At 36.6% G+C, this 27,161-nt stretch overlaps 1 protein-coding gene across 1 annotated transcript in view; it reads right to left on the minus strand.

Annotated features, from left to right (window-relative positions):
* LOC140238594 (uncharacterized) overlaps positions 1 to 27,161 on the minus strand; it is a 122,125-nt gene that overhangs the window by 94,766 nt on the left and 198 nt on the right. The window lies entirely within an intron of this gene.

Raw genomic sequence — 27,161 nt, forward strand, 5'->3', positions numbered from 1 at the left:
CACATCCTTCAATAAAGTTTCTTATGCAGGTATTCACTAAGCATTCATTAATTATTGCAATACACTGTAAGCTTTGTGGCTGTTTAGGCAATTATTTGTGAACAAAGCACGCACAGATCTTAAAGGGACTGTACAGTACTGGTTGAGGTGGGGATTCAGATTTATAACATCCCTAAGTGAGATAATGAGAAACCTCTAATGAAATATGAAAGAGCATGTAATTTCAAGAAGGATTCAACATTTATTTGATGAAAATTGGTTTTCAAATGGCTGAGATATCCAAAAAAAAAGTGATAAAAACAAAAGGCAACAGGTCTAGCCTTTTATTAAGATCTCTTTGTTTCACCTTGTTTTTGGATATCTCAGCCATTTCAAAACCAATTTTTATCAAATAAACTTTTGATACCCATTAGAATTGCATGCTCTTTGACATCTCATAGAGTGGTTTCTGAATATCTCGCAAAACGTTAAAAACCAAATCCTCACCTCAACCAGAACTGTACAGTCCCTTTCAGCAGATTGCAGAACAGTCCACTGTGAGAGCATGCACACACCACAACAAAAGTGAATAAGAGATCAAATTAAGCTTTAGTCCAATAGCTTCATCTCCTTTATTGCGGTTCACAGGTCAAACCATTCAGATTACAAATCGAGTGCCAACATTCAATCGGAAAACTCCTCCAGAAAAAAAATGCCCAATATGTGACTTGAGAAACATGACAAGGAAAAGCATGATCCAAGCATGACATCACATTTTACACAAGAAATACTTAACCTGGCATGAATCACTTCTAGAAATTTGTTTAAAACCGAGTTCCTGGTGAGTGTGAATGACACGGCATCCTATAAAAGAACCCTCAGGGCCGGGTATTGTATTTGGGTGCACCGAATGGGATTCCCCCTCTTATCCACAATGATAAATTTAACAGCATGAGAGTTAATTATTACCTGGATATGTATGAAAGCAGGCATTCTATTGGAAAGCAAACTGGAGTTGTACTTAATAGATGTTAAATGTCAAAAGTGGAAGTCTCTTGCATAATTTGAAAGCATGTGCACAAGCAGAAAATTCCCATACCGACTATCATCATGGCATATAAAGAGTTTAACTTCTTTGGGTTATTTTTCTATATAAGAATGTGAAATTGTGAGAATTTAATTAAAAAGTCCTACTCACTGCAAACTTTGTGACAAGGAATGGTTTATCTAGTAGATGATCAAAATTTGCTCATAATACTTCTCCAAACTACTGATATCTATTGGGGCAAAGTGCTTCATGGTCACCTGTATAAAATATCTAGTAGAGCCAATTCTCTTCAGGACTTGGTATGAAATTGAAGAGTTCATCACACTTTAATTTTCACCATTCACATCTCTGGTAGGACATCTACATCACTGAAAACCTTCATCTGGGGTGTAGGTTTCCTTTAGATTCAAGTATCAATGCTCTTATAATAGGTGGCTTTCACATGATCAGATTACATTTATGTCAAGTTCCTGCCTGCAGAGTGAAACCAAGGAGGTACGAGCGTGTCCTCCTTGGTGAAACCACCAGTGAGAAGTGTTCACTGGAGTTTTCTCAGACTTCTTTCACTCGTACAGAGAGTGCATAATTTGAAACACCACTGTAATAACGTTTCACTGGTATCGTGTTCAAATTACGCATTTTCACCATGTGAATGCAAACTACAATCTTGAAGGGTGATTTGAATCATAATTCCAATTATGTTTCGAAAGATGGTCCGGAGGTGTTTTCAAAATGCGATTCACCAGAATTACAAAATGAAACAGACGTATGAACTGATTGACCTCAAAATCATGTTGTTGTTGTTGTTGTTGTTGTTGCTGTTTTGTTTTGTTTTTTTGTTTTGTTTTTTGTTTTTTTTTGGGGGGGAGAACTTACGGTGACCTTTCAACCACTTCGATAATCCACAGAAAGACCCCACTCCTCTAATGCTCCTACTGCATTCACAGCACATGCTACTTTATACCGCTCATGGGAACTCAGAAAGAAATCACACCTCCTTTCCTCTCTCTGAAATTCAAAACCCCAGAATTTATGAAGCCTTTCACAGTCGTGTGAACGAAAGATGATTCAAATCATAATTGAAATCGTAACTGTAATTCAGCATTGCACTAACGCTTCTCTCCCCATCTGAAAAACAACCTCAGATTCTTAAAGCATATAAACTAATGTATGTTTGTTCTTTTCTTTATTATCTCTTCCCTTCTCCAGTCTTCCAGGAACTGAGTTCTACTTGGCTTGAGCACGATCTTGCAGCATGGCCATATCCTGTTCATTGTACAAACCTCAGCCAAAGCCTCGACCAAGGAATAATAAAATCCAAAGACTACCTGTAACTAATCCCTAGACTCTGAATGAATTATTTCAGGGATGACTTTACTATTACCAACATTCTAGATCCTTTTACATAATCAATAATTTGAATAAAACAACCAGCAAACTGGGTATTTTGATCCATCATTTACACATCTGAAGAAAAGTATGAGTCCTGGGTATACTCGGTCAAGTATCAATGGGAAATGCGTGTTGTAGCTACAGCTGTAAATCAGTCTGCCCTCAGCGGGATGAGATTGTTCAAGGTTAATTCCAATGACATGAATGGTGTTCCTTTCTTTCAGCATACATTTACAAGTAGATGTAAATACAGAGGCTGATCCAGGAGGGGCGGGGGGGGGGGGGGGGTAGTAGTATACACATGTGACATGTCCCTGCCGGTGGTGTATCGGGAACACCCTTAAAACATGTGAAAATCTTGTGCATGTACCGGTGTGGCAAAAGTGATGACTCCCAAAATTAGAATTATCATATATCAATCAAACAAACAAACAAACAAACAAAAAAGCAAAACAAGGGTAGAGTACCAAGGTACTAAAAATGAGCTTTACTGATGGTGTTGGATTAGGGTTTTCACAGAATCTGCAGGTATTGCAGCTGATTGCTTTCATTAATTTGAATAATCTGCAGGTAGTTGCAAACAAATTCCAACGAAAGCCTAGAATGTAAGAAAGTTTACCCATATATTTTCCTCTGCTAGTTTACAATCACGCCTCTTTGATCACCTCTTTTGGATAAATGGACAAAGGCTTCAAATCTTCATTCTCAGACATGATTCATCACAAGGAGATTAGACTCATTCCACAAAACACCATCATCTTATCATCTTGAAAGGCACAGGTTGAAACATTCAACTGTCACATGGAGATTGTAGCCATGACATTGTGGTTGTATTTTGATGAATAAGTTGAATAGATGTATGCTTACCTTACAGATGATCTGTTAGACTTGCTAAAGTCTTCAAATGGTTAGTCCTATTTCATTATGATGCTGTTCCAATAACAAGCTTTATGGACTGAAAAAGTTCTCTATAAGGGAATGGCACTGAAATATTTCCTGGTTCACCTCATATCAACAAGGAAGTTTCATCGAGAAATGTTCAAGTCCGTTTCTATGTGTTCCATCTCTAAGAGAGGATGCAGAGAAACAGGCTATTTTGTCGACCTATTGTATAATACTGACTCTATTTTATAAGCTCATTTGACTGTGATAACATTAGATATCGATTGTCCCATGGTTTCTAGGAACATGCTATTTAGCCTTTGTCAAAGACCCTCACAATAAAGTGTTTATAGCAAGAAGAGCAAGCAGAGGGTTATCGCGCGAGACTAGTCAAGCCATCAGCAAGAGCCAAGACTCAGCGAGAGGATATTTTGAGAGTTGAACAAAAATCTGAACTAACTCCTTTGAACTACCAGGTTTTGCAACCAGTGTGTGGTAGCAAAATTATAATAAAATCGGGAGACTGCCGTCTCAAGAAACTCACACAAGCACATTTCGCACCGATGGCATCAACATCCTCAGTTTTGGCTCTCTAGTGCTTCACTCATAAAGGACAGCATGAGGGTCTTTGGAAGAGACTAATATATATATATATATATATATATATATATATATATATATATATATATATATATATATATATTTCATTGATTGTTCAGGATAAGAATACATTACGAATACTGATATGCTCCGATGAATGTTAGTCACTGGGAAAACATGCAAATATATTGGCATTGGGATGTTATATGTAGTTACCCTGAATCTCTGTGCTAAGCTTTGCTCCGTGATGTCCCTTGTCTCCTTTAACTTCCTCCAGCTACATTATGTAGTAACCATAGCAACAAGAAAAAGTGACCACACCTATAAAACACTCAAAGAATTTCCATTGAAAAAAAAAAAAACCAACACTGATCCCATCATGCAGACTCCAGCCACAAATCCTTTGAAAGTACCGACAGTTGAGGCATTCAAAATGCTGATGCTTTGCTAGTTTCTGCCTCCTAATTAGCAGCACTGTCCACACAGGAAATAATTGAATTAGCCATCCACGAATACACAGGAAATCTGTATGTTGTGCTTCCAACAGTGGTTGCATCAACTTCGGCCTAAATATAAACCCGAAATTCCGACATAATCCAAGCAATGCACCTGCTACTATAGAAAGCCCCTCTGGGGCCTGTAGGAGCAATACCAGATTGTGATAGTTTGCACAAACCATGCCAATATTTCTCGGCTACTGATCTGCTAAAGATGACCAGCACCCATGCACTCTGTATGTTAATTCACTGTAAAAGTGGATATTTTCTTGCTCATTTCACGTCACCAGAAACACTACTACACTAGAGTGAAAATAAAATTAATAATCACAGACAATCACAAATAATCACAGAAAAATTCATTATTTTGCAAGCTCTGTTATATAACCCTTGCTACTCTGCCCATTTGATTTAGCCACTGCAATAACAGCCCCTTCTGATTATTTAAAACAATAATGCTAATAAGACAAGAGATTCATGACAACTATTCAATAAAAAACTTTTTTTTTTAGCACAGATATTGGTTTATTAATCTGCAAACATTTACGTAAACAAAAGATTTATGAAAACAATCATATAAAAAAAATCAGCACAAAGCATTTTTTTAAGCTAAGTTATTCACACATTGATGATGAGAAGAGATTCCTGATAACTATTTCATGAATATGTTTTCAGCAAAAAAAAAAAGAAATTAAATCTTTTAAGCTATGTTACTAAAAACACTGATGATAAAAGATTCATGAAAACTATTTAATGAATATCTTTTCAGCCCCCCCCAAAAAAAATTCTTTCAAGTTATGTCATTAAAAACATTGATAACAAAAGATTCCTGAAAACTATTTCATTAATATGTACTTCAGAAAAGTGTTATGTGAAGTCAAGTTATATCTTCTGTTTTGTTGATGACAGAATGTATACCTGAAGATCCAAGACAAGGAATTCCCAATGAAAAATATGGAGTTCACCATTAATCAGCATCTCTCACAGTAATTATCCATTTTATGTGTATATGTAATGACAAGTTTTTAGTTTAGGAGAGAAGAGTAACATGAAGATATGGGCACTCCACTGTGAAGACATGCTAAATGAAAACTACTCCATGTTTTGTAACTTGCTAAATATTCTTTGAAGCTTATTCATATCTTCTACTTTACTACTGCCAGAATGCACATCAAGAAAATGTGGCTGTACAGAATTTCAAACACAGAGTTCACCAGTATCAAAGTCTCCCATTGTATCACTGTGTGCCAACCAGTGCAAGAGAGGAAAGTAACAAGAAAATATTGACACTCTGCAGTTAGTAAACAACAGCATCAAAGAAATGCCTTTAAACTAAACTTACTGAAGGGTTGCCTTTCTTATTTAAGCATGGTGCAATAAGGGGGCGTATTTCTCCACTGAACATGCCTCGTATAGCAGCACTCTAAGTGGCTGTATCTACTACAGGTACCTATGTGAAGGTGGAAGTACAATGATGAAGATATGGAAGTTCACACATACACCGTAATATTTCAAAACAAATCAGCTTTCAAATACTATTCAAGTCCTAAAATTAGAATGAAAATGTTACATAGCAACTATTATCACTCAATTAGTTTGTGTATAAATACCATTGAAATTGACAATTGAAAGTCTGTTATATCATACTCTTTATATGCAATTTGTGTCAAACTCTTTCTTCCAGATAATACCAGTGTATCAGTTTTCCTGTAACACAACCTACTTGTAAAGCACTGTACCAATTCTCATCGACCTCGCCCTTTCAGAAACCTATCTCAATAATCCTTTTAAAGGGATGGTATAGTATTAGTTGAGATGAGGATTCAGCTTTTAAATGTTATTTAGAAACCACTCTTTGACATGTTAAAGAGCATACAATTCTAGGGGAATTGAATATTCATTGGATGAAAATCGGGTTTGAAATGACCGAGATATCCAAAAACAATGTAAAAAAAGGGATCCTAAGAAAAGTCATGGCCTAACAATTGCATTATATTAGGATCGCTTTGTTTGAATATCTCAGTCATTTCAAGACCAATTTTCATTGAATAAACTTTGAGTTCCCATTAGAATTGCATGTCCTTTCATATATTACATAAAATGTTTCTCATCTCACAAACACACGCACAAAACAGTGGGAAACCTCCAGCCCCATTTAAACCAAGACTGTACCATCCCTTTAATGCTAGATTGGTGTTGTCTTTTTCAATCCAGCTTACATTATATCATATATGATATCAATGCATATTGCATGTTGCTTTGATTGTACAATTGAGTTGTAGACACCTGGCGTATAGCCTAAATTGCATAATCTGTACATTATTTATTACTCTCATGTTCTTTCTCTAACAATCTTTTAATATCACAGTGATGTTTATACTGCATCAAAATGAAATGGGAGAAAAAAGTAAATAAGTGACAAAAAAAGCAGGTGCTTTCAAAGATATGATTTATAACCTGCGGCTAATGCCATTCACAGATCCAAACACACACACACACACATAAAAGAAAAGGAAAAGTATTGCTAACACATGCCGTTTAACATCCACAGTGATGGGGTTTCAGAGCTTTAGCTCCCGTCTATAGAAGCCAAATATTGGCTGAGTGGGCTGAATGAATAGATCTTGGTAAAGTTAGACCTGTGGTTCACTGGCACCAGCAACGATTCCCATACAACATAAAATTACATGCACCCACTGTTTACTGTAAAAAACCAGAAATTTTCGCATGGATGAAACTTTTCGTGAATTTCACGAGGAGCCAAGATTCACGAAAGTGAAATGTCTGTGAATAGATTGTTTGTACAATGCAATGAATGCCAGTGGTAATTCAGGACAGTTTCACACTGCAAGAAAGGCAATTAGCCCCAATTTGTGAAAGTTTGGTGCGATGAATGTTCATTTTGCAGTACACGTGTGTGATTTTAAAATCTTTTTGTATACTAATCTTTTTTTTCGAGGAAGACATTGGTGTAATAGCACTGACTTCAGTTTTTTTTTTTTTCAATATTCTTGAATGTTTTCTTGTATGTATCTACTAATATACGTACAAGCTGTACATGGAAATTCATATCTCAGTAACTACTTTATACTGTAGGCAATCATAACATTGTGTGTTAGTGTGGCATTAACATGATAAAAGAAATTTAGCAGACTTTCTAAAAGCATTTATACATAAAAACTGCACAATTATAGTTTCAACAGAAATATCAGCAAGGTTTAGTTCTTGTGATGAATATAAACAACAGTCTCTGTCATATGGACAATGATATTGTTAGCAAAGAGTTTCACATTTATTCTGAAAACAAAAACATTATGACAATGAGATTTTCTTTGACTCAATCGTGGAGTCAAATTACCCTGGGGGCCTGTGTCACAGTTGTACGATAGTACACATTTATGTACATACAAGTACTGTATGCTGCTTTCAGAGCAAAGTTTGAAAGAAACAAGGCAAGTGCCATAATGTGTCTCGCCTATTCGTGTACAAGAAATTGTACGCGAATGGGATATAACAGATTAAAAAAAAGAGATATAACAGATAAAAAGAGATATAAAAGAGTAAAAACTTCTGGCAAAAAAGAAACGTGCCATAAAAACTTAACATTGGGCCCTTAAAGTTTGTTGACCCCTGCCTGTGACCTTTAACCTTGTAGTGACCATCCACTCCCCAAGGGACATCTACCATCCAAGTTTGGTCACAAACGCACCTATGGATCAAATGTTATGACCCATAATAGAAACGCCCCATAAAAACTTAACATTGGGCTCTAAAAGTTCGTTGACCCATGCTTGTGACCATTGACCTTATGGTGACCATCCACTCCTTAAGGGACATCTACCATCCAAGGTTTAGTCACAAATGGAGTTATGGATCAAAAGTTCTGACCCATAATAGAAATGCGCCATAAAAACTTAACATTGGGCTCTAAAAGTTTGTTGACCCCTGCTTGTGACCTTTGACCTTATGGTGATCATCAACTCCCCAAGGGACAACTACCATCCAAGTTTGGTCACAAATTGAGTTATGGATCAAAAGTTCTGACCTATAATAGAAATGCGCCAAAAAAACTTAACATTGGGCTCTAAAAGTTTGTTGACCCATGCTTGTGACCATTGACCTTGTGGTGACCATCCACTCCCCAAGGGACATCTACCATCCAAGTTTAGTCACGAATTGAGTTATGGATCAAAAGTTCTGACCCATAATAGAAACGCACCAAAAAAACTTAACATTGGGCTCTAAAAGTTTGTTGACCCCTGCTTGTCACCTTTGACCTTGTGGTGATCATCAACTCCCCAAGGGACATCTACCATCCAAGTTTGGTCACAAACAGACCTATGGATCAAAAGTTATGACCCATAATAGAAACGCGCCATAAAAACTTAACATTGGGCTCTAAAAGTTTGTTGACCCATGCTTGTGACCATTGACCTTGTGGTGACCATCCACTCCCCAAGGGACATCTACCATCCAAGTTTAGTCACAAATGGAGTTATGGATCAAAAGTTATGACCCATAATAGAAACACGCCATAAAAACATAACATTGGGCTCTAAAAGTTCGTTGACCCCTGCTTGTGACCTTTGACCTTGTGGTGATCATCCACTCCCCAAGGGACATCTACCATCCAAGTTTAGTCACAAACGGACCTATGGATCAAAAGTTATGACCCATTATAGAAACGCGCCATAAAAACATTGGGCTCTAAAAGTTTGTTGATCCATGCTTGTGACCATTGACCTTGTGGTGACCATCCACTCCCCAAGGGACATGTACCATCCAAGTTTGGTCACAAATGGAGTTATGGATCAAAAGTTATGACCCATAATAGAAACGCTCCAAAAAAACTTAACATTAGGCGCGGTCAGACTGGCAAAAGATCACGAAGTTTAAGATCGCGATCTTTAAGATCTCGAAGTTTTGCCAGTGTGACCGCAAACTTCCTGCGAAACTTCTCGCGAAACTTCTCGATCTGTTTGCGGGCATTGTCTCCAAAGCGCAAGGCCATTGTCATGTTCAGATGTGCATTGTTACATCACAATCACTAGCCATCAGACGGCGCACTCTTTCTTGCGGGCATACGAATGGACCAAACTTCGCGATCTTAAACTTCTCGATCTTTTGCCAGTCTCACCGCGCCTATTGGGCCCTAAAGTTAATTGACCCCTGCCTGTGAGCTTTGACCTTGAGGTGACCTTCATACATATGGTAAAATGTGAAACTTTGTATGACCCCTCTTCCCTCGAAGTTTGCTTGCAATTGAAGCCCAGTATAAAGAGTTATTGAAGTTCTTGTAGCGTTACGGACAGACGACGGACGGACGGACGGACGACGGGCGGACGGACAACGGACAGACAACAGACAGACGGACGACAGATGGACAGACACCACAGGCGATCCCTAGTCTCCCCTCACCTCCGGTGGGCTTGACAAAAATTGAAAATATTTGGCTAAACATACAATGAATCTAATACTCAGTATTAAAATTGTAGTTTACAATGAAAAATCGTATCAGGATATTTTCTGTGTGACCAAATTTCAGATACTATGTTCATGACTTTCTTCACATCTTTAGCCTTTTCTAAAATTTTCACTGTAAGTAATATTATACATACCAAACTCGCCTCTGTTTTCAATTTCCTTCACACAATCACAGAAAATTTCTGCACATGGCACCCTTTTTTTGCTATCATTTAGTGGGATTTATGGCTCTAAATTATTTATTTTAAACATATCCAATTCATTAATCCTGGATGCTACAAACCCACATTAACTTAATACTCTTGTGACTACGACTTCTTTTCGGGTATGCAATGTACTGCACGTGGGCACTTGCTTGTTGAAAGTATGGAGTATTTCAACCAATATTCACCCATCAAAATGGAGGAGATACTTACAATGTTTTTGTTGCATGCATCTCAGTAGGAAAAAGAGTCCCCAACACAGAGTGATCTCTATATATTCTCTTGAAATCCACACATGAAAATATATCGAAGTTTTCGGGAAACTTCCAAAAGCATCAGGAAGACTTGGCAACTATGCTGTTTGTGTGAGCGTGAGAATGTAATAATTGCAATATCGGTTATGCCTTGCAGCCAAGGTCTTCCCAAACAATTCAATCATAAAGACAAGGAACCTACATGTAGACAAAGCCTCAGTATGAATACAAGAAGTATAGAGTTGCAAAGTATTCACACGCTACTGTACTTTGTTGGTTAACAATCTGAACCTACAATGTATTATGACTAATACCATACTCATCCAACCTTTCACAGGTTGTAGATAAAGCATGACTTTTGTTTACCTTAAAAAAAAAAAATCAAGCGAGATAGTGTGTCGGCTTAAAATATCTCAGTGATTGACAAAAATTATTCATAGTCTTCCAGCCACAGTGCATTGTGCATCAGTCAGAAAATGTTGGACCACTGACATTCCAGATCGATGTGAGTCAGTGACCCGGGCTTTATGGCTACATTTTGAACCACTAGTGTACAAAGGAGAAATCATCACATCTGGAGATTATACATAGGCCTGGCTCTTTCCTGTCTACCATTGATATGTTTTCAACCACAACAAAGTCGATACTGGCATCATACAATTAGGTTAGTAATGAATACACAGAGATCACTCTGCCATATTGATCATGAAGAAATCCTCAAAACCAAAGACTGCTTCCTCTGTCTTATGATAATAATGTTACGAGTCCACATCACAGAGATGTGCACAGGCAGGGCTATGACATAAACACTATACGGCATCTCTCTGGAATCTCCAAAGCTTAAAATTCAGTTCAACTTGACCAATGATGAATAAATAAATTGAATAATATCACTGCCACAGGAATAAATTGCTTGGATAAAAATGTCATCAGAGTAGAGAATCTGCACTGCATTTTCACTCCATAATCAAAGGTAAATTAGAGCCAGCATCAAGTTAACATTCTGCAAATACATTCAGAACTCCATACAATCAGCTAACTCTCAATTTCCTTATATTCTGTCCTTTAGAATACATTTCTCACAAAAGAGCAAATACCTTGTAGGTGACAAAGTCTGACTTTAAAGCTACCATGTAGTCATGGCCAACAGAATTCAGTCTACATGTACACAACAGTATGTGCAAATTTTCATATTATTTCAAGATTTTTTGTCTGCAAAAAAAAAAAGAAGTCAAAATTGTGTATCTGGAGCTTAGTACAACAAGTGCAGACTTCTTCTGTCAACCATGCTTTAGTTGTACTGCCTGTTTTTGTTTGTTGTTTGTTTGTTTGATTTTCTTTTGCATGACCGCAAACAGTTTAGCAACATTTTTATCTGTCGCAAACTTTAAGCACCACTGAATTAGACTTAGAAATTATTCAATTGCTGTTAAGTTTGAATATGATTCAAACATGTTTATTTGGCAATGCACTCACTCAAGTGTGAAATTAACGTAACTGTAGACTCAGCAGCATTGACAATCGATGTATAGAAAGGAACAACAGGATACCTTGCTTACCCATGCGAAAATAGAACGGTGCATATTTGTGCAAAGAATACCTTTGACAACAAAAGCATCTTTCTGACTCACTGAACATCATCTACCTACTGTATATCACGTCAGATCAAAGTAATTCAACAAATAAAAACATAACATTGCTTCCTTGATCTAAGATTTTTTTCTTTTCTTTTTCACAAAGGGTCAATTCTTTTCTCACTTACCCCGCGTTCACATTGGTCCCCGCGACGCGGGGAAAGTCCCGAGCTGTGGGACTTTCTCCTCAAACACCATAATGTGAATGCTCGCTGGACTTGTCCCCTCGTCCCCGCGAAGCAAGTCGGGTACGGGGACAAGATTTGGAGGGGAGAGTGACCTTGGGGCGCAATTGATAGCGTCCAGCTGTGGTCATCAAATGTGCGCATGCGCTATGCCTGGATTCAAGTGGCAGAGCTCGCTCCAAGCCCCAAAATGCCCCCACAGCTCGGGGACAGATGAGATGCCAATGTGAACGGTCAGTCGTAAAAAAGATAAGATCTCTTGTGGCTGTCCCCGCGTCACGGGGACCAATGTGAATGTGGGGTTAGATGTTAATCACTGCATGCAGTTTCTTAGAAATCTCCCACGGGAACCAATGATCTACAAATGGGAAATAACCGAGGTGGTGATTCTATGAAAAACAAACTACATGATGACTAATGACAATGAAAACAACATCTTTGGCATTAAAAGGAAGAAAACAAAATAATTCTTGAATGCAAAAAGTAAAATAGCGCCAAAAAGTTACCAGTACAGTCGCAGCGGATGACCATAATTAACTTCCCCGAAACCCACGAAACGTTTTGAATTTTCAACCGTCATCGAGGCAGTGCGAATCGGGCGTTCTCATTTACCTTCTCACATCTCCGCTATATATTGACCAAAATCGCTCAAACTTTCAGTATCAATGCAAAATGATGATTTCTATCCACATTCGAAAAATCACGAGAAACGATTGAGTACTTTTTAAGTATAAATTCAACATTTCATGTTTCGCTGTCTCGGAAAACTACCCTCCGATTATATCCAGAAACATCTGGTTGCACCACTAAATATTCATGAAACTTATAAGTTCACCTTCATAAACATAAGGATTGAGAGAATGCAGCAATATTAGTAGAATACATCAGTGAAAGTTTGAGGACAATTGGACAATCAATGCAAAAGTTATTAATTTTTATAATTTTTGTGTTGGAACCACTGGATGAGGAGACTACTAAGGCTTGTGATGTCATATGAGTATAACAGTATAAAGAAAATGTAAAGAAAATTCAACATATTTTCACTTTTTTCGCATAATAAAAGAGCACTTGACTTGCCTCTTTCTAAAGACAATTGGAATAATATTACCCATAACATATGTCAGTAACGAGTCAAGGGAATGTGCACTTTTTTCAAAAGATGAAATTTTGTGATATTCTCTTTATATTTTCCTTATATTGTTGTACGCATGTGACATCATACACTGCAGTAGTCTTCTCATCCAGCGGTGACTGCACAAAAACTTCAAAAATTCATAACTTTTGAACGGATTGTCTGATTTTCCTCAAACTTTCAATGATGTGTTCTACTAATAATGCTACATTCTCTCAATCCTTATGTTAATGAAGGTGAACTTGTCCTTTAACATTTTCATAAGACATGGGTGGATGTTAGCAGAGTGCTGTTCGCTTTGCCGAAGACCTATTTTTGAAGTTACAAGTGAAAATAAATGAGGTATCTTGCCAGAAATCTCAAATTGTGCGGGAGCAGCAAACGAGAATAATGACGTCATATTCTAAGAAAAACTGATTTGCGCTTGCGCAATGAATGGACTTTCCCATGCTGCTTTGATCCAGCGAGCTGACTGGTCGATGCGTACTGTTACTGTGCGATACGAGGTGGCTGCTGCGGATGCCTTGTACACTGGACATGCATGGTGAGAGTGGGCCGCGGGGTGTCGATAAGGCCAAAAAAAAAAAAATTGTTGCATTGGCGTAACATGAGATTTTCAAATAGGGTCGGTCGGGCGGATTTTTTTTTTTTTTTTTTTTTTTGCTACCTGCATTTTACGTGTAAATCTCGTGCTCAGCTCAGTAAACAGTTACAACTGCTGCACCGAATGTGCTGCGTTCATCTATTCTACAAATCATTTATGAGGCCGATATTACTGGAATTATACCCCTTCACAGAATTTAAAGATGTTGAAATCCCTATCCTGAATGTTTTCACTTCATATTTTACTATTTTGACTTAGATAAGATAGATGCAAATTGACCCATATGTACGATCTTTCCATCGCACACGGCGATCTCTATTACAGTCCCACATATACAGATTTGTGTAAGTTCTCCGCACAAGAAACCTATGGCAAAACTGCACAATACATCGCAGTCTGAATGCTACGTATACACTGAATAAATCTTGTTAGAGTACGTGTCCGTGTTGGAAACAGATGACGTACTGATCAAGGAGGCGCGAGATCTCTCCCTCATACATCCGATACCCCCAGAGCCGTTTCCACTTCCGGGTTTGTGCGATCGCGATCGCAATAAACAAGATATTTGATATCGATAGCAAAAAAAAAAAAAAAAAAAAACATGGGGTCGGCGGAATTTTTAGGGTCGGGCGGGTTACGCCAATGCAACAATTTTTTTTTTTTGCCTAAGTAGCAGTGTGCTGCAGGGGACTTTGCCACCTCATAAACAAGCACTTTATACTTTATCAGAACTGGCCTATCAAAAAGAAAGAAGCAAAAATGTGAATATCTACTAGCTATGATACCACTTGTAAATTCATGACATTGGATTATTCGGACTTTACGCAGATTTTACTGCACTAACAAGTAACAATACAACTACGAATTCCCGGTACGAGTTACGATCAGAGTACAGGTGATGTGAGCGCCACAAAGATGTGGGTACGTGGGACTGTACCCTGTCTTCCAGTGTGCGAATGACTATGAAATTTCGTGCTCGGAACGAAGGTAGAAAGTGCACCTCTTTCGATTTTTTCCAGACATATCTGGACGCATGACTTCTCGAATGTGATATTTTAGAGTTCCGTAAAGAAATACATACTTAGTATTAAACATACTTGAAAGTTTTATGTTGTTCAGGAAGTCAAAATGTGAAATTTTAGCAACGATTTGTGACAATCATTTTCTGTTTTGAGAGTGAAGTTATGCTCCATTTTGGAATATTTTAAGGTAACGTAACGGCAGGTTGAAATGAGGCTTTTACTTTTCATAACCGTTTGGATTATCAAAAAATATGAATTAATAGTAAAGTTACAGCAGTTTTGCTGTGACACTTTCCTAGAGGTTTTTGTGCGAAACGTGTTCATTCAAGAGGAAAGCGAGGTCATGTCAAAATGAAAACAGCGAGTTAATTGCACCCGTCCGCTGCGACTGAGTACCTTAGAACTGTTCGTGACATAGTGTTTCCACACATTCTAGCAAAATCAATAATTCAGCAAACTTATATCCATTCAAAAGAGTTTGGTTTGACACTGTGGTTTTACCTAGACACAAGCTCCTTGTGCACTCTTGCCTCTGTGGAACCATGGGAATTGATTGAAAAATGTTTGTCTTAAGAAAATTAGGGCTCAAGAAACCTAGTACACATACAGCTAGATGAGAACTTTCTATTCCATTTAAGTGATGATAAGAGCAATGATGACTTCCATGAGAGAAGATGTTGCAGCTGTGTCATTACCAAAAAACCAAAAACAAAACAAAAACACAAAAACATGGCTTCCATCGTTTGTATTTCTGTGCTCATAACAGCAGGAGTTTGAAGAGTTATTGAGAAATTGACATCATAACCCTGCCTGAAGTATAGTGAAGTAGTGTAGACATGGGTCTCCAAGTCTTACTGTATCTTTTACCTCCAGGATGATTGTTGCTGACTTCAGTAAGATAGAGATCTTGTACTAGAATTAATTATGTCTTGAATATAATTGTTCAGTTCTGTGATAAAATGCATAGAAATCAGTCCTGTGCCCTCCTGTGGGTGTTGATTAACAGTTCTTTTGGCATTTTATAATTATTTCCTCGTATCAATTGTACGTAACACAAATTTATAATCTATGTTATTTTTGTGTTATCTACTTCCAATTTTCTTTAAGAATATATATCGTATCATATTTGTTACACATAGATAATATCTTGTATGAGACAAAGTGACTGCTTTTAAAGCACATCTAGAACTATTTGCTATTACATGGGTAGTGCTGCCTCTTTTTTTCCTTTTTTTCCCCTTTTTTATATTTCTCTTTTTCCCGATGATTGTTCTTATATACATGTTCATGTATGTATTGATTTGTTTTTTACTCCAATAAAACACATAAAAAAAAATAAAAAATAGAGATCTTGACTGGAATGGTTTGCAAATAAAACGTCAGCACAGAGCACAAAGCTTACGTCACAGGTATCAAATGTCATGAATCACAATCATAATCATGTACACTGTTGAAAAACATAACAAAACCTGCTCTACTTCTACTACATGAGACCTCTGGATGCAGGCAGCTACAGTGTATGTGGTTTGTACACTAGAGAATGCCAGACACTGGCACAAATACCGACTATGGATCCAAATCTGATTTGATCACATGACTTGTGAATCATTGGGGTTCACTTGATGGACAAATGAACTAAACTGAAAAAGAAAAAAGATATTTAATATCTCATAATTGCCATTCTTTGAGATGATTGATTCGCTTGTAATTTCTTAATGTTATCATAATCAGAGCATATAAATGTGCACAAAGGTTTTGGCAGAGAGATATGTAGAGCTACCAGCAACAATGACGCAAGTACCTCCATCAAGGTATCACATTTCATGCAGCAGGCTTTCAGAAAGATGGTGTCTACTTACAGCAACACACAGGGCAAGGCGTGTACAGTGTATTTGCATACACATTGTAAGAAAAGAAGCAAAAGAATTCATTTACAAATGAGTATACTATACAGGTGGTCTATGACCACACTATACAGTACACTGTGGGTTGAATCAAAATGCACAATACACAGTAATGTACATGTAACTTGCACTTTTAGATGTCGGTCATCGAGGCTAGTTACACGTAGTACATAGAATACGAGATATACAGTTTTGAAAAAAAAAAAAAAAACATAAATTGTCTTAAACTTTAAACTTTCTTATTTACACATGTGTACATTGGTGATTAATATCCAATGCCTGAATTGCTATTCTGTGTGAAATATCAAATGACAACAGTCTGTACTACCATCCCAGTATTGGATGTGTGCGATATTGATTTCATTTCTAAAAATGAAAACAAATAAAGTAGAATCAATCGACTTGCAAATTCCTTCAATACCTCTCAATTCTTGACCATTCCATAATTCATGCAGCTGGTTATCTTCTTGAATGTTGTAATTACAAGATTTTAAAAAAAGAAGGGGGGGTGCAACATTTCAAGGCCATCCTCCCAAGATCATAAAGTTGAAGAAAGCACAATATCTGTTTGGTATTGGATCTCTCAGTAGAGTGGAAAAAAAACAACAACAAACAAACAAACAAACAAACTTTCATAGGAGTCTTGTATCTGTTATATCATTGGTTTGTGGTCTGTTTGTTGTTGTTGTTGTTGTTTCGGTTTTTTTTAGTTCTTCAACTTTCTGCAGCCTATTATGTAACATACAGAATTGTATTTAGATCCTTTATTTCAGAAACTCATTAAGAAGTTCCTTTTTCTTTTCCAGACTGGCAAATTTGTATAAATTCCCTTTTGATTTTGTGGAGATTTTGTTTGATGATGAATTTAACCGATATCCCCTATTTTTTCTCTAATATAAGATATGAAGTGTTATTCAGAGGTGACAGTTTAAAGGAACTGTACAGTACTGGTTGAGGTGGGAATTCATGTTTTGAACATTCCTTAGTGAGATAATGAGAAACCTCTTGTGAAATATGAAGAAAAAAAAAATCTCTCTGGAATGACGGGTTACACCATGTGTGAAGCTCCATGGTTACTCCACCTATAGACTTACTCTGCATAGTGTACATTGTACTTCAAATTGTCAAAAGTGTGCCTGCATACAGACAAGCTCACAATCAGGTAAAGATGAAAATAACACATTATGAAAATCACTGTTTGTGCCAAGTTTGCTTTAGGAAATACTCAATCAACATGCATGGCAAGGATTGCGATTTGACGTCATTTGTGAACTGATGCACCGTGCTTGCGTGCATTGCGTGTGAGAAATAATGGTATGATGCAAAGAACAAAAAAAAAAAAATGAGTACATTGCACAGGAATGTCCTAATCACAAGTTATCATTTACGGCCATTACTTACAGAGACAGGGCAGATAAAATGCAAGAGAAATTCTACATAATTGTATAATTATGTACATACAGACTCTTAGATTAACAAACATCCTCATTGATTTGTTGTTGTTGTTGTTGTTGTTGTTGAAACTTGCAAAATACACAGAAAAACAAATGCACAGTATCTACAAAAAACAAACAAACAAACAAACAAACAAACAAACATACAAACACATGATGATGCTGCTGAAAATAATTAAAACTTTTATATACCCTACTGACATTTCAGTTTGGCCACATATCAAATGCATTATAAATATTTTTAAAGTTAACTAGGAATGTGCATCCCAGAAACAAAGCATACAGCATACTTAATATACATGTTGTGCTTTGTTACACAAACTATTTGATGTGAACTAGGATTTAGGCTACATGAGCAATGGTTCCTATCAACAACAAAAAAAGGAAAAAAAAAAAGAAGTTCAGTAGGCTTACAGCAAAACTTTACAAATAACATTTATTAAAGTGTGTACTGTCATATTTTAACCTGCACAGTTTATTGCCACCTCCAATACTGTGCACCGGCACATTTTCTTAAAAACAACAATGAAGAACAAAAACACAACAAAAACACAAAGCTGTTACACTATTTTAATGATCAGCCAATCTGCACATTGAGTCATGTGCCCTATATTCAATATCCAAAATGAGTCATTATTTCAACCTTCAATGCACTCATCAACACATTAGAGACACCCCTCCAATTCACTGTCATGTAATGTTGCAAGTATTTTTTTCACCATACCAACAGCACAATTAGCTACTTCCCCCTACATACCATATTTTATTTGTTGAAATAGTCCCTATGTATGCATGGATAGGCCATAGACTCCTCTTCATTTGTTTTTGTTTTGTGGGAGTATGTGTGTATGTGTGTATGTGTTTTCAGCAACCTACTATATTAAAATACACTTAGTATCTTGGTGGCTCAATTAACAGAAATGGTGAACTTTGCTGAAAAAGCTGTACAGTAATGTTTAAAAAAAAAATAAAAAAAACAAGAAAAACCTCTCACCCATATCAGATATAAACATTTCAAAATTTTATGTTGTCATTGACAACATACCAATGAAAATATCACCTTGCTAATTAATTGTTTTTGGATAATTCATTCTTTCTTACTGCCAAAAGAAAAAAAAAAATGAGTTGTGATAAGAAAAGTAGCATACAACTGTATCATCACTCTTTGGAGCATATTAAGAATTTCAATGAAAAATATATTTCACTGCTTCATTTTAACACAAGCCAGAGACATTGGAAGCATGCCAGGACCATGCATTTAAGATTTTCCAAATACTGTTAAATAGTGCTATTTTGTGAGAAGAGTTTAACATTTAGTGATGAACACCCATGATTACACTGCCTCCTAGTGGGAAACATTCAATTTGGTGGAGTCAACATACAAATCATGGACTCATGTCACAAGACTGGACTATATACTCAAATCCCAACCTTTGATATTGACAAGGGTACAAAGTACTGAAAATAACTCACATGAGCACATGAGTAACACAATCTAATATTGATTATCCCTAGCCTAGAAAGAGTGCCATGATATGCATGACACGGTCTAATGTATGGCATTGTGAAGGAGTAAACACAATTTTTACCAACCATGTACATGTATTGTAAATGTCAATTTACTGAATGAACTTGTACTTCTGTCTTGACACAACTGGTAACCTCCCAAAACATTATGATGCTGGCACATACGTGTACATCATCTAATAGAAAACTGTGCATGAATGATGCATAGATTAGATTTGGGTTCCTAAAGCTAAGAAACATCTGGTGAGAACTTGTGGTTTCAATATCACTGCAATTAAACTCCTGGAGACTAAACCAGGATATAGGAAACAGTCATAGAATTGCACATTTCAGATTTTTAACAGATGCTACATAATATGCTACACAGGAATGCATGGATATGAAATTTGCTTTGAATGTAGGAAACTGAGGCTAATATTGATAACATAGCAATAGTATTTAAAGGCCCTGCTTTCCTTTGGAAAGAGTGATTTAAAAATGTTCAAGATATCACATTTGATGCATATGTGTAAGTCCGTTGCATCACAAAACATCCTACCATATAAAATTTTTGCAAATAAAGCCTAAAATATAAGGAGATATCAGTATTTTTCTCATTAAACTTTAACTGTAGATGGTTTAGTCTGAAAACATATCATTATAACTATTGTTCACATTTTGTGTATTCAACAATACTTAGCATCAATTACATGGATTCAAATTTTTACAGTGGTTGTTCCTATACCAAACTCACATTTTAGAACTATCCAGCACTAATGATGGGTTTTTGTTTCATCTGCAAACGGTAAATTATGCCTTTTTATTATTTGTCAGAAATATTTGTGATAAATTGTACATCAATGCTCTGCTGAAATGAATAGCCAAGAATTAAAAAAAAAATGTTCTTTCTAGATACTCAGTGAACAAAAAATTCAGTACAACAATACAGTTGAAAAAAAAAAAGGAATGAAAATAAGCAAAGAAAAGGAATTAAAGATATTGAACAAAAATGCAATCCAACACATCACTGGCTGTCTCATTTCTTGTATAATGACCTATCTATATCCAGAGATGAAGCATTTCACAAAAAGTTTGGAATATGAAGTTATGACCTAATCCTTTTATGAGACCATGTCAGTTGCCTGGTTATCAACTCTGCTTAATAAAACATGTCGATCATGAATAGATCATAGTGGATATTCCCAGTGGCATGATATATATATATATATATATATATATATATATATATATATATATATATATATATATATATATATATATATATATATATATATATATATATATAAGACAGGACCTGTTCATATTTGGCCTTTTAAAATATACCATTGTATGCATGGTTGTACAGGTGTATGTGTAAAACAGAGACTTTCATGTGTACGAACAACCAAAGTCATTAACTTAACTGCAAAGATAGTGTGTGGATTAATGCATTTTCTATTGCCCCTCATATTACAATTATAATTTTCCCATTGCATATAAACCAGTTCTATATATATTTTTCTGAAGTTTATTTCATTTCCAATCACACAGACATCAGATATACACCCCATGATCTACTTTACTCACCATTGTGATAACAGTCTACACAAAATGTTCATTTTTGAAGCATCCTCTCCTCCTAGAGACATAGTTTTAGCTTTGCTGGCACTGGAAAAAAATCCCAGGGTTTGGCACACAGAAATGAGTACTACAGTACAAGCCCACTCCAGACTTGGGCCTCACATATTGATTGAGAGGTGAATTTTACTACAATCTTGAGTAAACTTCTCACAGGAGAAAACATTTTTTTATTTATTTATTTTTATTTTTATTTTTTTTATTTTATTTTATTATTTTTTTTTTTTTTGGGGGGGGGGGGGATGTTCTTCATTCTTTCTGCAGCATTTGCATGTTACATGCTCTTAACCCGTTGAGGACGAGTCCCGAGTATACTCGGGTAGGTGTCTATGGGAAATATGTGTTGTATCAAAATCAGTCCGTCCTCAACGGGTTAATCAACTGTTCTTTAATAGGAAATCAATTTACTTTTCCCTGCCAACTGTTTCTGAGATGTGAGCAACAGATCTGTGATCACTGGTGAGGGATCTGTGATGTTGCAGTCACAAACTGGTCTGAACATCAATGACAAACATATGCAGCACTTGAACATAATGTATACTGGCAGCCAAATACTCAGAATCAAATATCTAATATCTTTAATAAGAACTAATGTGTCATCTATGGCTAACGAAAACATGATACCAGACACATTAAGGTGAGATGAAGTTTATAGGCAATATATACCTCTCCTTTGATCAGAACCCGTCACTCTGTCAGTGACTAGTGTCTGGCAAACAGTTTGGAATAATTCCAACTGGTCAAGAGGACCATCTAACTCAAATGCTTTGAGGTATGTATCACTGGATCCAAAGCCAAAATAAAGATCCACAATATAAGCATTAAAAAAATACACCTTGGGTAGGCAGCATGACAAAATGGAATACCAATAATTGTCCGTGAGCTAATCTTAAAACGTGTCAGTGACTTTTCACGATCATGCCCAAACATCATTTGGAAAATCCTGCAGTTCATGCTCAACATTTTCCTCGCATAAAAAGAAAAAAAAAAAGTCAAGGGAAAATCTCCATGATCTAAGAAGATCAATGTGTGAAGTAGAAAGTGATTGGCATCTTACCATGTTGGGAAAACTGGAACTTTGTATCTTTTCCGACGGCATTAAGCTTCGACAACACTGCAGAGTCAAACCAGATGGCTACTTTTCTTATCACTGTCACACAGTCAACTCCCATGCATGTTTCTTCTTCTCAAAGAAGTCACATCTAAATCCAACAGTTTTCTTGAAGTTTTTCCCTTTCTGCCAACTGATTGAGCCGCAAGCAATCAACAGCAAATTAGCCCGATAGATTCCCAAGGATTCCTCTCCGACGATTTCCACCCTTGTTTTTCCTCCAAGAGAACAGATTCGGGAGATTCTACCGACAGAATCAATTTCCACGCAGTGATAGACACCAAAGTGATGGCAGCAGATATCCCATCCTTGAGGTACATTTGGTAAGAGAGGCACGCACGGTCCCACTATAATACCCCCCTCCCCCCTCCCCAAATGAGTCGCGCGTCATCGAGGGAAGAAGAGATAACTGACAACAGGTTGCGTGGTGGACACAAAAATATCTGTCACTCTTTTTTTTTTCAGTTGAGAGTGTGGCCCGCTCCACGACACGTACCCCTACAATTAGTGACTGTCTAGGCTAAGTGACAAGTGGAACAATGGTCAAAGTGGTAAGAGAAGGAAAGGGGATAGTGTGTGTGGGACGGTAGTCATGGATGTTATGCGTGGAAGTGATAATCCCAAAACTTTCCTCTTTTTTTTTTTCCTGCCACTTCGGCAAACTTCTGTTCGGCAGGATTGAGGCATCTGCCACCTGACAAATCATGCCAAGTCAGTGCTGCCTGGAGACCAGTCTGCAATCGGGTATTACCTGTCATTTATTTTGGGCTCTTAAACACTCTATGGTAAGGCTTAACCAGCTCCCAGAAGATATGCACTGTATGTACAATGTAGGTGCACAGGGTTACTGCTGTGGGGAAATACTCAGCTCAATTTCTCCTCAAACATCACTCACGCATTGAGATGAGATGTTAGACCGAATTGATTCAATGATTCTTATCTCAAAAGAATCATCTTGTAAAGGCATTTTCACATCAGCCCGAGAAAAATCCAAGCTCAAGATTTTTTTTCACGATCGCAAACATGCTGGGCAAGATGGGATGCATCACTCTAATTTCATGAGGTGAATTCCAATATCAAATAGTGCACTAGTTCACAAATCATCCTGCTATTTCAAAAATTTCCAACGTTTGGGTCGAGAAATTTTCTCAAGCTTAGCTTTTAGATTCAATGAGCTAATTTGAAATCACACTATCAAGTAGCGCGCTATTTTGTCATCGGGATATGAAGATCCAAACTCAAGATTCTGAAAATACACGTAGCGCACTATTTCAAAACATCGGGCTGATGTGCAAATGCCTTAAAATGCTCATTCTCCAACCACGGTGCACAATGTCCTCTGTCCTAATTACATGTAGCTGTACACTCAGATGTACCTACGCGTACATTCAATTGTGTGAAAAATCTCTTGGTTATTCACAGTGAGTGACTTCATGTAGATACTGAATGCCACTACTAAACTTGTATGTGTGTGTTTTTTCACAGTGCATGAATCCACTTGAACAATATGTACAAGTACAATAGTCAGAAAAAAAAAAAACAATATTGTCATGCTACACTGAAAGTGTCACACCAAGGAATATTAGTCAGCTTTGACAAGAGTCAGAGAAATGTCATGCAATTGAATCAGTGGCAGTGAGATGGAAAAAAAAAATGAGAACAACACGGATGAGAGAATTACTTAAATTTGTGGACAGGAAGAGAAGGCAGAGAAAATGTCTCCACAGGTCTTTGAAGGGAGAAAGAACTTAAACTAACAAAACAGAATAAAGACTACAGGATTGTGACAAAGGCGAATACTGTAGAAAGTCATGGCTAGAATATACTACAAAAAAAAAAAAAAAAACATTAAGAAATCTTGAGAAAATGGGGGAAGCATAGAAGGCAAGAACAGTGCTCTTACATAGAATATTAAAATTACTGAATTTTTAATCTTTGCAAGGTTACATATATGCACAACAAGACTAATAATATTTTAATTTCATACAATTAATTTTACATAAAATAATCTACTTGCTAAGGAATCAGTCTACTTTTCATCACTGTGCCAACTTCTTTAGGCATGCATTGTAAACATCTAGATTTCATCTGGTAAATGATTCTGCATTTTCAATCTAAACATTTGAATTTAATGCAAAATACACTGTACTACACCTTAAATCAGTGGTAATCTTTCTGTGCAATCATAAATTGAAGGAAAGTATGCATGTATTGTAACACAATAGTCAATCCCATCTTTTTTTTCCCCTAAGGACCAAATGCTTCCTTGTTTGAAGTTGATTTAATTCTAGAAAACAAAGTTCAAAAGTGCCATATATTGGCTCATAGGGAAATAAAAAACACATGCATGCACACACACACACACACACACACACACAAAAGAAACAAAAATAAAAGCAGCTAGTTCCCCTGAAATACAGTACTGTAAAACAAGGAATGTTCGCATGCCTTTTAATTTTGCAAATTTCGCGAGTGACAAGATTTGCAAAATTAAAATGCACGCGAAATTTCTTGTCAACACTACAGTGTACATGCATTGAACACCAATGTGGCAATTCACGAAAATTTCATGCCACGAAAAAGGCTGTCGGCTCCAATTCGCGAAAATTTTGTGCCGCGAATATATCATGTTTTACAGTAACTGATAGAAATCTCCATTCTCCAACAAGAGTAGGAAGTAACACAATCATGTATGAAGAAATTTAAAAAGGAAGTATGCATGTAACTCAATAATCAGTCACAACCTTTTTTCATGACCAAATGCTTCCTTCTTTGAAATTGATTTAAAGTGGTAAAACAAAATTCAAAAGTGCCATACATTGGCACTTAGTGAAAATCCATAAAAACAAAAACAGAAAAAACATGAAACAAAAAAGTGTTCAGCTAGTTCCCCTGATGAAATACCAGTTACTGATAAAAACCTCCATTGTTTAACTAGATTAGGAAGTAAAACATGAATGAATCACTAATTTTAAGTAAGAAATTTGCAATCAACTGATCTTAGAAAATACAGTAACTGCATTAAATGCTGCAAATTATTCACAAGTATTTATGCTGAATATTATATTCAACATTCGATCTTCAGCTTTGTCTACTGATGTATGACTGCATAAAATCATTAAATGAATTTAAATGCCTCCAAACCAAAACCATAGGCAAACAGTGAACAGGGGCAAAATTTCCCAACAACTTCCTGCAAGTGGCTAGAAAACAGGATGCACAGGCAGGACGCACGCACCACTTCGAGAAACGTCGAGGAAATTAAGACCAGACTTGGAGACAGAGATTTTGGAAAGTATCTCTACTTACTACCACACTACAGGACAGCCAGGAAAGTAGCACTACAGAGAGACAGAGAAAGAATAGCTATTTGTGGTGCCCTCGTGGTCAATATTTAATTGAGTGGATATTCGAGGAAGCTCACATTTGTATGGTCTGTCTGGTACTGTTTTGTCAGTTTCATATCTTTTTAAATTGGTAAAACAATTGGTTAACCTACAAATCTTCTGCAGAAAACAACAGCCATTTACTAATCATTTTGAAGGGAAAAAAAATTCTACCAAAACCTAGATGATCAAGATGTATCTCGACATTAAGGGCATGTTGCATAATTACTGTTTTAAAAATTTTTCAGATGACCATGAATAAAAGTATGCTTTCTCTTCATTTATTTATTCATTTACTGTACAATGGGAATTTTTTTTTTGTAAGGCTGCCTTTTTGTAAAGTAAAATAAAACAGAAAATCTCTTGGAATAATGGGATAAAATTGTTATGTACCATATGTACCCGGTACATGTATGTTGAATACACATAAAACTTATAAATCATAGTTTTGCTTCTCCACCAATGTTATTGTTATGAGACAATAATGTAAAAGCGACATGTAGACCTACACACGGATAAACATAAAATATTCTATCATTTCATCAACAACACATTGTATTCAACTTCAGAGGAGATGCACAATAATGTTGAATGTTTTTATCCAATAGACATAGTATTCATTATGCATGACATTCCAGTTTCTCCTTTTCATATTTTTTTCCCAGTCTTATGATTTCAAAACCCATCTAATACTCTGCAGCAGCATGCAGCCAGCCTGCATGGCAGCACATGCAGTGTACAGTATCAATAACATGTCATCATTATTGCAGGGCTGCCAACATTGGAAACTATACATTGAGAATGAGAGTGAGACTCCCATAGGCCAATGCTATAATTTCGGAGTCAAAATGAGTGAGATCAATAGAAATGCATGCAAATGAAATAAAGTTTTAGAGTGAGAAAGGACCAAACTGAGTGAGTCTCACTCTCCATGAGTGAGAGTTGGCAGCCCTGTTATTGGGCCCATTATTGTAATCAGGAACATGACCAACAACACATACAAATTCTGATTGCCCATTGTACACCTTGAGCTAAGACTTTACACCGGTATTTGGCAGTAGGATATAAGAAAGAATTGGAAGTGGTATTCAGTAGGCCAGGCGAAAAAAAAAAAATACCCGCGTGTAAAATACTACCAGAATTCCGTGTTTACTCGTAAGGAGTAAAAAGTTTTCTACACTAGCTGCGCACCCGGGGGAAGGAGCTAGCTACCAATACCGAATGAAGATCGAGTGTTGAAATAAAA

Source organism: Diadema setosum, chromosome 15 (assembly GCF_964275005.1).
Source record: "Diadema setosum chromosome 15, eeDiaSeto1, whole genome shotgun sequence".
In the NCBI taxonomy this organism is placed as follows: Eukaryota; Metazoa; Echinodermata; class Echinoidea; order Diadematoida; family Diadematidae; genus Diadema; species Diadema setosum.